Raw genomic sequence first — 12,112 nt, forward strand, 5'->3', positions numbered from 1 at the left:
AGGTGTCAGCCCGGATAAAGCAGCCTTACCCTGCTGCTGCCGTTTGTGCATGTGTCCTATGATGACACATGTCAGCCGCTATCACACACTCCGAGCTGCACAGAGGTAGGAGCCGCTCGAAGCCCTGGGAAAACGTGGAGGAGCGTGAAATCACCTTGATCCAATGATTCCTGCCGCATACCAGTCCACTGAACCCACCAGAGCACTGGGGCCCGGAGATGGGCAGACCGCCACACAGATCAAGAGAACGAGAAGAAAAAAACAGAGGAAAAGAGAAGAGGTTGGAGGGCGATTGTCGAGTTCTTTAATCCCTGAGACTGTTTAAAAGCTTTAAACGTCATCTTGTGTGTTTCCTCGCTCGGCGAGGGGAGGCCTCGCTCGGATATATAAACACAGAATTTACTTTTTATATGCCAGTTGCCGAGCCGGGCTTGATTACAGGTCGCCCATGTGCTCTGAGCCAAGCCGGCTGTTTGACGGAGCCGACGGCAGAGGAGAGGATGCTATGGCTGGAATGCTGTGGTGTGAACAGCGGCGAACACTCCTCCCGGCGCTGAGTGATGGCTGGTGTAGCTCAGCCAGCGGAGCAGATAAAGTGGCTTCTGTTTGTCACATGGTTGCATACTTTAAGCGTTCACATCAGCTGATTTCACCCCACTGGAAGTGGATTTAACACCCGTTTCCCAAACATGAAAAGTATCGGCGACATAAATGTCCATGCGCTTTTAACCCATGGTGCATGTTCTTGCTCTTTCATACGCTATTCTGGTCTCAAACGTCACACATCAGAGCCGTCTCGCCACTCAAAATCATGTGCAGGACCTGTGAAATAACTGTGCGGAGGAACGCTGCTCCCAGCAGTTGCTGTGGTTTTTCTCTGCCCACCCATCTCATAATTATATTTAATTTGATGTGTGAAGACCACTTCCAGCCACCATCAATCCTTGAGATGTGATTGGAGGCCCGAGGGCCGCCGACCGAGTTAATTTGCACTCGACTACGCAGCGAGATTAGAAAACAAATGAAGCGTCGTCAAAATTAGCACCAGAGAGAAAAAAGAAGGGTGTTTTCCACACTGTGTCTCAGGAATGTTTTGGCTAAACTGAAAGCCATCATTCAAACTGAAATGCCAACATTTGAGGAGACAATGATGGGACAGATAGCAACATCCGGGCCTGGTCTTTAGTCGTCTGGGTCGTGAACACAAGAGGGTTTCTTTTCTACAGTATGGGCTGCGGTCACTGCTGAATCCCCACCCCCCCACCCCAACCCCCTCCATTAAGTCTGTATACAAAGTCTGACGTCCGGCAGCTTGCATCCCTCACTCCTACCAGAGCCTCTAAGAACATTGCCCTATTCTCCTCCATGCACTCAGGAGTAACAGCAGACAGAGGAGGGGAGAGGAAGAGGGTGCACTTTAAACAAAAGGGGTTTATAAGGTGCTAGAGCAACGCTTGTAATGCAAAATGCTCTAAACACATTATCTATCACAAAGATGTATACCACACAATATGAATCTATTGCGAGCTGGTTAGCTTAGCTGATTATAAAGTCTAAACCTAGAACAAAAGTTAGTTTCCCCCTGTTTCTGGTCTGTGTGCTAAGCTACGTTTAATTGAGCCGCTGGCTGTAGCTGTATTTTTCATACTGACATATCGACAGTTGTAATATATTGATCTAATTCTCCGCCAAAAAGCCAATAAAAGTATTTCTCAAAATGTCAAAGTTTTGATTTAACAATGTGAGAAATGCCTTAAATTAGCTTCTTTTCTATTAATGTTCTTATTTTCAAAACATGAGTAGGCCTACATAGATCTACTATACCTATCCACACATTTTTCTTCAAGTGTTGGGTGGGAAGGGTCACTTGGCATCATCATTACATTTTAATTGGGTGAGATCACATCCTCTTCCTTTTCACCGTGAACAAACCTAATGTCTAGAAAGAATCACAATATCCGGATAAGATGAGTTTTTCGTCTGTCCTGTTTCTCCCTGCATGCCAGACTATAAAAAAACATGCATGCATGTTAAATAACGTGCCTGTTCACGGTATGAGATTACGGCATGCGTCCTCAGCTCGATGTCTGACTGTTATATAACCCTCTTGTTCCAGCAGTCGATTCTGAAGTTCCCCCAGCTTTCCTGCTCATTCGCTCCTCACATCACACAGATGTCTCAGGGCAGTGCAGAAGACACTGGAAAGGGGGGGTCGGGGAGGGGCCCGGTGGCCTCGGCCGGGGCCAAGATCGGCTGCCTGTCACAAGTGAACAAGTGTGTGTGGTCAGAGATTAAGAAAGGAAGGACACAAACAAAAAAAATTCCGCCGGCGGAGCTCCCGTGGCAGCTGTGGTTTTCTGAGTGCGAAGGATGCTGGACAACTGGAGCGAGGTGATTGGCCCGGCGAGGACGAGTGGGCGTGTCCTGGCAGTGTCCTGCTTCCTCTGTCTTCTCTTAAATGAGAAGAGTGACAATTCATCAGGGACAGGATGTCCAATAGGAAAGACAGATCCCAGGGGTAGATAGAGGGCCTTGCAGCTGGCCAAGCAATGACCTTGGTTTAAACTAAAGTTAGTCTTTCTCTCTCGTCCTTCTCTCAAACACTCTCTCTGCCCATAGAAAAATGAGGCATTAATCAGCAGCAGAGGACTGAGAAGTTTCCAGTAAGTCATTTTGTGTGAGTTTATTTTAAGCCAATGGGCCTCACTGTTCCACAAATAACATTGCTTTTCTTCGTCCTTCCACTTCCCTTCGACTCTGCACCATTTCCACTCCTGCACACTTACATTTCCCTCCTGAGAGAGAGGAGGAAATGGGGGGCCTCGCGATGTGAACGAAACTCTTTGAAAGTGGCTCTAGCGAGCCGATATATGCTCCTTATAAACGTGGAGCGGGGAGGAATTCAGGGGCGGACTGCTGGGGCCTGGACTGTCTGGGAGCTGCCTGGTGTTTTCCTGTGTGTGATGCATGCTAACCCTGGGCCCCCTCTACTTCAGCAGCCGCATAAAGAGGCTTCTGTGAGGCTGAGTCAGCTCCAGCCTTAATTCACCTCATTGGGTCTCGTTGTTTGATTAAATTCAGCAGTGGGACTCGGAAGGCCCCTATTTGCCCCAAAAAAACGTCTCAAGCATTCAAAAAGAAGGGTGGGCTCCAACTTGTTATCGGGGTGAGAGTTGGAGCCGACCCCAACAATGGTCCTCTAGTGCAGAAAGAAAAACAGGCCATGAACTTTAGCCAGACCAAACACATTGATAAGTATGGTCACTTTAATAGATCTAAGTGGGGGTAAGAAATATTGTTTCTGTGAGGTAACTCTTTGCTGTAATGACTTTGTCTTCAAATTGAAACCATTCTAGCATTCTTGGCCGACTATGGCATTGCAAAACAGACTACATTTATCCAATTAGGGCACAGAAGAAAAAGGCAGAGTGTGTGAAATACAGCGAGCAGAGCCCATATAGCATATGATCCTGAAACGACCACTTGGCTTCAACCATAAAAAACAAATGTTTGATCCCATCTCCGGCTGGCGGTGAGCATACAACCAGTCAGTGACGCAAACCAACACTTCATGTTCTTGCGTAATTTAGCATTCCAGAAAGCCCCGGAATAAAAAATAAAAAAAGACAGACAGGGGCATGCTAGTCATATCTGCAGGAAATGCCATGAGTTAGCATAGTGATGGCGTAGTCAGGGGAGGGATGACACCATCATTCCTCTACGTCCCCTGACACCCAGCCTGGCTTTGATCCTGCTATGGGTGAGGAGGGGGTTCAAGTGGAGGTCCAGTGGAGGTCCAGAGGAGCAGAGGGCCCAACCCGCCCAGACCATTAGCTTGAATCCTATCCACCAAGGGCGTTCCTGTCTCCGGCCATGCCAAGGGATTTCACATACTTGGCAACTGTACTGAAATCATCTCATCTCTCACTCAAGTGCAGGAATATGAGAAACTCGCTAATTGCTTCGTCTTCCGATATAAAGATAACATTCATTCCCAGCCTCTTTACACAATCAAAGAAATAGTTTGACATTTTTGGGTATTATTCAGGGTTAGGTGAGAAAACTGATGGCACACACTCATGTCTGACCATTGAATATGTAGGTACAGCCAAAGGGACGGTTAGCTTAGCTTAGCATACATACTGGAAACAGGGGGGAAGAGCTAGCCCGACTCTTTCCAGAAGCAGCTAAATCTACCTACCAGAACCTCCAGAGTTCACCAGTTACCTGGTTGTATCACCATTGTTTAATCTGTACAAAAACTGAAGAGTAGAAGCGCCAAGTTAGCGATTTACGAGGGGTTGTGTGTTGGACTACTTCTGGGCTGCAAGCACCAGCACCTGCCAAGAGCATCAGTAATCAGGCATTTAACTCTCCATTAAATGCCAAATTGCAGTTTTAAACAGATTAAACAAATTAAATGAGACATATTTATTAGTGACCTGGTATATGTTGCTACCGTTGGACAGAGCCAGGCTAGCTGTTTCCAGTATTTATATTTAGCTAAGCTAACTGCTAATGTACTGTAGGCCTACAAACATGTAGCTTGTAGAAAAAAATATTTCCCCAAAAATGTCAAACTATTCATTTAATAAATGTCATTCTTCTCTTGCTATTTGACATCCGTAAACCTAATACGCTCAGTCAGCATTCTCCCAGGTCTTTCACGCTTTACTTTGGGTGCAGCCCTTTTTAGTTTAGAGGGACTCAAAATCCAGTTGAACAGGCTGAGCTTTAGTTTAAACACTGACAGAGAGCCAAAAGTACTTCCACCTGCGACAAAACCAGTTGAAATCAAAACCTGGAGATTAGTTTTAATGAAATAACAAGCTCGCAGAACCAGATACCAGGGCTTTGTTCCCGAGCTATGAGACCCCCGAGCTACGAGAGGTGGGTCAGACTGATCATGATACGACATGCTATGCACACACAACATCATTTCACACTTCTGGAAACATGGTATTTGATCCCACACATTCTGCCTTGCTTAGCAATCTAGCGGGCCTTTTGATAATAGTTACCGCCCCGGAAGAAACCTTTCCTTCTTTGCCTCGAGTCAACGGAGAGAAACTCATTGATTCTTCCCACCGAAAGTGTGGGAGGAACGCGACTTATTGTAGTTGTGGCTCGATTGTCAGCCGAGCCCACGCTGGGAAAGAAGGAGGTTCACAGTGCTGCAGCGGCCTGAAGCTGCGATGGTCAAGTTGATCCTCGGCGACGCTGCTTCCCAGGACCGAGGTCTCGACCCCGGGGAATTGAATCCATGAAGTTCCGGCTCTGTCACTCTGCATCGCATTGTAATGACCCACATACGCATGCATGTAGGACATCATATCAGATGTACAGTGCAACCACAGACAGGTATCATACACCTGTAAACTTGTTGGCAGCGTGGATGGATGCACTACGAAATTTGTTCCAGATAAATCATTGTTCCTAGAGGATAAATCCTATTTAAATTGACAATTGTTGTATGCATTGTCATATATTGAGAGTCCCTAAAGGATAGATTATATTAGTGCTGCACGGATGATGTATTGTTGTCGGCCAGCCCGGGTTCCCTGGACAAATCCAGCTCGATATTTCCATTTGATTTTAGATTATTGAAAAAGAAAAAAAAATCTGTGGCAAACACAAGTCTATGAGACGTCCATGAGATAATCTTCATGAATGAACACCACTTTTATAATTGAAGCGTGAATGCAATCGGCAAAACTACATCACGGTCACATGAGCGCGAGTGCACTGGTGGACCGGAAAGTCTTACAAATTCACATGAGGTATTTCCTATTTTATATCATATAACAAAACATTGAACAATCGTATGCTTGCGTTAACCACAGACTTTATTTCAGGCATCTAACCAAACTCTTTTCGGGTTTTAAACCCATTGATTTTGAGACAAGAGAACTGGGAAGTGCAGAAAGTTTGACTCTATTCCAGGTTTTCGGGCCGCTTACCAACACATTTTATTCAATTAAATATCAAAACATAAATCCACATAATGGTTTGGCACAAATACCCCCTATAGTCTCCACACAATGGATCATAATGACTGGGGATTATTTCAATTTCAATGTTTTGGATTATAATATTGTACTCAGGCATAAGTGTTGACTTTTCCTTGTTTTAAATCTCTCTTGTGTAACTATTTAGAAAAAGCACCAACAGTCAACTCTACAATATTCTTGCAATGTCGATATCAAGGCGGTTGCTGAAAAATATTGTGATATTTGATTTTCCCCTTATTGTCCAGCGCCAATGTCTTTGTTTCCCAAATTTATGTAATCCTTGATAACAGGAAGTAGTGAGGAATATTTCATGGTGAGAGCTGAAGCCAGAGCTCAAGCCCTTGGTCAGGATTCCCACTGTCACTGAGGAAATGAAAGCACACGGAGGCTCTCTTTATAGTTAGCCCATGAAGACATAAATACCCACCGGGAAGAAGCAAGATTTTCAATCGGACTGCAGAAGAAGAAAAAACTGATGACCGCAGCAAAGAAGGAATTGCACAAGATGAAATAAGCCTTACAGCTTTATCTCCCACAGCCCGCACAAAAGCCTGCGAGACACAAACACAAAAAAAAGAAAACATTCTTGAGGAATGTGTGAAATGTGCAGCGTGGGAGGAGAAGTTTGACACATGTGGCTGGTTGCGAGACATGAGAAGTTGCCAGGACTTTAAAGGTGCGGCTCCTCTCTCAACCCCTTTGCATGGCCCGGCTGTCAACTTGAAATGTGTTCTCAGATGTGAGGGGGGGGGGGGGGGGCGGTTGACCTATATATGTTTGCATTCTGTCGGGTTTCCTGAGTTCAGTCTGTGTTCAATACAAGTACAGTCATGGCGGAAGGCAAGGAAAGAGAGCAAGAGTGTGATCACACTGCAGCATCATCTCTACGCCAAACTGCACTCACTACACGTTGCATCAACATTAAGACCAGGAGCTTATTTTCTGACGTGGAAATGTGTAAATTGGGGGGAAAAATAAGAATAATAGCAAAACTGCAGTGGCTGCACTGAGGGTAGCTTAACATTAGCCACGAAGCAGTCTGTAGCCTCAGACTCTGACGCGATTGGACCTTCTTTAAACCACATATTTAAAATGTATTTATTTAGGAACGTTATGAAACAATAACCAACACGCTCCCATTCCACCAACTTTCCTCCGAGCCTCACGGCAGTAAAACTTGTGATTAACGTTGTGAATTCAAAGACTTTTTTTCCGCTTAGGTTTTAGGCAGCAAAAAAATCACTAAGTGGTTGGGCTAAGAATAATAACTTATAATGATACATTGTGGTTAATGTCTCATTCAAGTGAAGGGAGCCTTGTGTCAGACACAACATTTACATTGTCCTAACGTAAGAGTACAATATCTAAATGTTTTTAAAGTCATTATGTAATGTCTGGGAACCAGTCTTAGACATGGTGGACCCCTCCGGGATGGTTTTGCCCTGCCAGATTAAAAACACTGGTACCGATGCCGACTTGATTTGATGATGTAACCTTAAATATGTACTTGTTAGACTGGTGATGTGCGAATGTGTTATTTGCTCACTATTTTTTATAAATTTTTCAATCTGTTTGTTGTTGTTCTTTATCCTTTTATTTCTCCTTTCCCTTTGTACTGTATCCTTAAAGTCCTGTCTTGTTAATTTGTCAAATCAAAATAAATATATATATTTTTTTAAGTCGTTATGTAAAGTCTGGGACAATTATGGATGCATGAAAAGGAAATAATTAAGATTTTACAACTTGAATTCATGTTTCACAGTTTGGGCATTGAGTCTTTAAGCGCTTCTTATATAAATATATAAGGTAGGTAACGAAGGTAACTCATACCTGCTAGTCAGCGGACATTTCAGATGTGAGATCAAGGTCAATCTGTCGAGTTCAAGTGTGACATTGCTGTGAGGAAAAAGAGCGAGGCAGCTAGACGTTTTGAGGCAGACTGGACTGAAAACCAACAGGCTGGCGAGGAGCTCCAGTAGCAGCTGAGAGTCGCAGACCGTTGAGGCTCAAGGTATCAAAAGACAACAACAGCTGGATCTGCTTCCTCCAGAGAGCAGCGTTTGATGGATGGGGGAACGCGATATATCGACTTTTCCTCTGTGCTGCCACAAATCAGCCAACAGGACATTTGATATTTCAATGCACATGTCCAGTCCTGACTAATCGTCTTCACTTGACACACAGAAGCGTTCGAATCTATAAGAAATACTTTTTTTTTTGTTTATGCAGAGGACACCAGTCATCCGTGTCCACGTTGGGAAATGTGCTTCTTTCTCATAGCACAGATAAGAAGCTCATATATATATATATATATATATATATATATATATACCTAGATCTCAGAAAAAAATTATTATTGTGATATTCTTTTTTTTTTCTGTATGCAATTAAAAAAAAAAAATATGAATTTATTCTGGATTCATTACAAATCAACTGAAATATTTCTTATTTTTTATTCTTTTAAAATGCTGATTATGGCTTCTCAAAAAGAAAAATAAAATCCTATCTCAATTAAAAAAAAGATTTATAACAGTGTTTCCAGGTGTTTCGAGTTAATTAGACGATCAAGTGATTTGTTTTAATATACTAGTATATATTTTTTCATGATATCTAATTTTTAGAGAGGAGATTATTTTTTTTTTTTAAGCTAAAGCCATAATCAATATTAAAAAAAAAAAAAAAAATAATTGTATTATTTTTTTTTTGTAATGAATGAATAATGTTATTTGTTTTTTTTTTTTTTTATTGTCTTACAGAAAAAAAAGAACATATTCTAATTTTCTAATTTCAGTGTATATAAAACATTAAACTGGTTGAGAGAGTGTGCACATGAGGGACAAAGTGATAACACATTCCCTTACACTATAATCATTTCCTCCCTCCGGCGTAGTTTCAGCCTTGACAGCTAGCTCGCCAGCTGAGACGCAAAGAGGATGTGCTGGGAAGAAAAAAGTGCACAAGCATCAGCGAAACATTCAAGATATGGGAACCTCTTCCGCTTAACTTCACGTTTAAAGTCATTAAAGTTGAGCTCCGATCAGCGTTTTGAGTTCACAAACACACCTGCTCCATTCAAAATTAGCTTTCTTACCACAGGTGAGTTGTGACAGGAAGTGAAAAGTCTTCTTTTTTTAATGAATTTGAAGCCAAGAAACTATGTGAGTGATTGTGTAAATGCTTCGAAAACACGGAAAGGTTTACCTACTGCTCTTAAATGCTGAAGTGGAAAGCAGAGGCCACATTTCATTGTGTGTGTGTGACGATATAAATGAAGATTATAGATGAAGTTCTCATATTGTCTCCCTGTGTGGATGTTTATATATTAAATCCTTCCCTATATCTGTTGATAGCTAATTTTTTTATTTCTCCTGTTACGTTGCAGCCAAACTGATCACTTAACATTAAACATCATCAAAATAAAATCTGAAATAAATAAAATCTATTTTATTTAATTGAATAGTTTTAAAGTTCATTGATCATTTGTATATTTCATGGAGGATAAGCAAATTTGTGTAACTTTTTTCGACTATTTTACTTAAGATGAGTCTATCTCGTCATGGGAATATAGGTCAGAAATGTTAAAATTATGTGAGCTTTCCTATAAACTAAAGAATACTTATGAGCTAAAGATCTGGGTCCCATGTAAGGGGCCATGACTCCAAATCCAAATACACATCAAGTCTAGAAGGTGACAACATGTCTAAGTTTAGTTCACATCTTTCTGCCACGCCCCATGTGACCAAAACATAAATTAATGCTGATACCGTTTCACTTCAAACTTAATTTTCTCTATTTCTTTAATACAAATTTTAAAAAGCGTCCTGAAGGATCATGTGACCTGACGCTTCAGCCTGAAACAACCTCCCACTTCCAAGCCGCAAGAAAATAAAACTCTGCAGGAAGTCCATTAAACATGCAATAAATATTGGTATTGATGTCGTCATGGTAACAAAACCACATGCACAGCTCAGTGACAAAGCGGGGCGAGTGTGAGAGCACTCGAAGACTCATTTCAGAGAGGAGCAGTTTTTCTGCTCAGTCAGCTGTTTTTTTTTCTTCATTTTTTTTTTTTGCCCACAGACGCTGAGTTGCATCTCGGGCCGTGACAGGAACTCCGATTTTCTCACCACCTACGAGCTCGACGTGACCTTCTGCTCACAATTGACACGCATTTCATCTGTCACTGCGATGTGGGGAGGCAACAACGGGCAACTGACAGGCGGGCGGGCGCGTGCCGACACGCCGGAGCACTGCACCCTCTTTCGACTCAACGGGAACGCATGTTTTCCCACACGGGCTTCAGACACCAAAACGTGTTCTCACAACTGTTCTTTGAAAGGATCACTGGGAGGTTTATGTAATCCTCTGACAATTCCATCAGAAGATCAGCGCACCTCTTTCTGCCAGTGTTGTTGTTGTTGATGGACACCCACCGAATCGCAGGAAACATGGCGGGCACGGCTGAGCGGCCTCTATAAAAAAGATAAAGACTGTGTTTTGTTAGAACAGAGGTATCCCACGTCTCCGCCCGGGCCCATGCTGTGTGTGAGACTGGCCACGGGGTAGAACCGGCTCTCATTCACACATCCACTGCAAACAATTAGGCTTCGCTCACGTTGCCACATCAAATAGCTGCATAAAAACCATTAATGGGAGAGTGTAGGTTATTGTCCCGCTGGTGGGATTTTTTTGGTCTTCACGACACACATCAGAACCGGCGGAGAGGTTTTAATCTTACTTCAAGATGGTTGACATCGCACACTGTTTTCAATATCGCAAACAATCACTGGCTCCTCTGCAGTTCAGCCTCCCTGTCATGGAACTTTATGTGGGCTGAGAGCTCATTGACGTCGGCCCTCGCCAAAACGTCCACATGCGTTTGCAATGTCACATCTCGGAGAACAGGCGCAGTTATTCAGACGACTACAGCGATGGATTGTGCAGCAGATCAAAGAGGAAAGGCCTGGGGCGCATTATATCAGATTTCATTTTCAGTTGAGGCCCTTCATTCATTTCTGACATTTACAGTTGGATCGGTGTGCCCCCTTTTTCGAGGCCTCTTGGCTCTCAGTCTGCACTGAGGCCCCACCAGCCACTCTTTGGAAAAACCCGGTGCATCTGACTTGCATTGCCTGGCTCAACTTGTGTGTTCTGTTTGGCCCGTGCCGCAGGAGGAGGAGAGCGGGCCAATTACCAGCTGCCGCTCCGAGACCGATATGATGTCATCCTCCCCGCTCCGCCATAACAGGCTGCAGATGAGAGGGGCCGGGCCTCTCGGCAGCCTTATTCACTTAACGAAAAAAGCAGGAAAGCATAAAAATAAAAAAAATAAAATGGTATTGAATGTCCCTCAACATTAACATTTTTCTTCATCTCAACTCACTTATTATCCATTAAAGTAGCCCATAATGCATCACAGCCTGTTAGGAGCGCAACAGGCTGGAGATAAATAAGATAAGAGCACCTTGTTTGAATAACACTGATAGCGGCCCATGTGAAAACAGTGGTAACGCCGTTGCGCTTTTAAGGCCCCGTGCAATTCACAGAGGTGAGGCGGAAATGAGGTTTCAGAACAGACAGAACCTTCTATGTGTTATCAACACCGCCCCACCCGTGAGGAAAATCACCTGCGTGATGTAGTCTGCTGTGCCCTTTTTTTTCTCCCTTTCGAAGTGACACTCCCTCGTTCTTTGGAGAGCCGCAATCAGCCAGCCGTGACCTCATGTATCAAAGGAGAGTTTAACAAGTACGCAGGCAGAGAAAGACACTGAGATACAGCCCCATGCACTCGTTCGCTCGAAAACACATGTATGCTTGCAAAAGAAAAACTCTGGAGACTACTTAAGTGCTATCCCAGAAGGCCTTGCATTTCCGAGGAAGTCTTGAAGCCACATCAGAGAATCCGAAGGGGCCTGTGGGCTGCAACAGATCTCCTCTCATTTCCCCACATACTCCATCTCCAACACCCAACAACCACACACTACGTATAGACTCTGGAGAGCTGATAGCAGACCGCAGCTCCGAGTATAAACAAATGGCAGCTTACGTGTGCCCCCGCTGCGATTTTTATCTGCATGAGAAAAGAAGAATGAAGTCACACA

The sequence above is a fragment of the Pseudoliparis swirei genome, chromosome 10 (assembly GCF_029220125.1).
Source record: "Pseudoliparis swirei isolate HS2019 ecotype Mariana Trench chromosome 10, NWPU_hadal_v1, whole genome shotgun sequence".
Taxonomy (NCBI): Eukaryota; Metazoa; Chordata; class Actinopteri; order Perciformes; family Liparidae; genus Pseudoliparis; species Pseudoliparis swirei.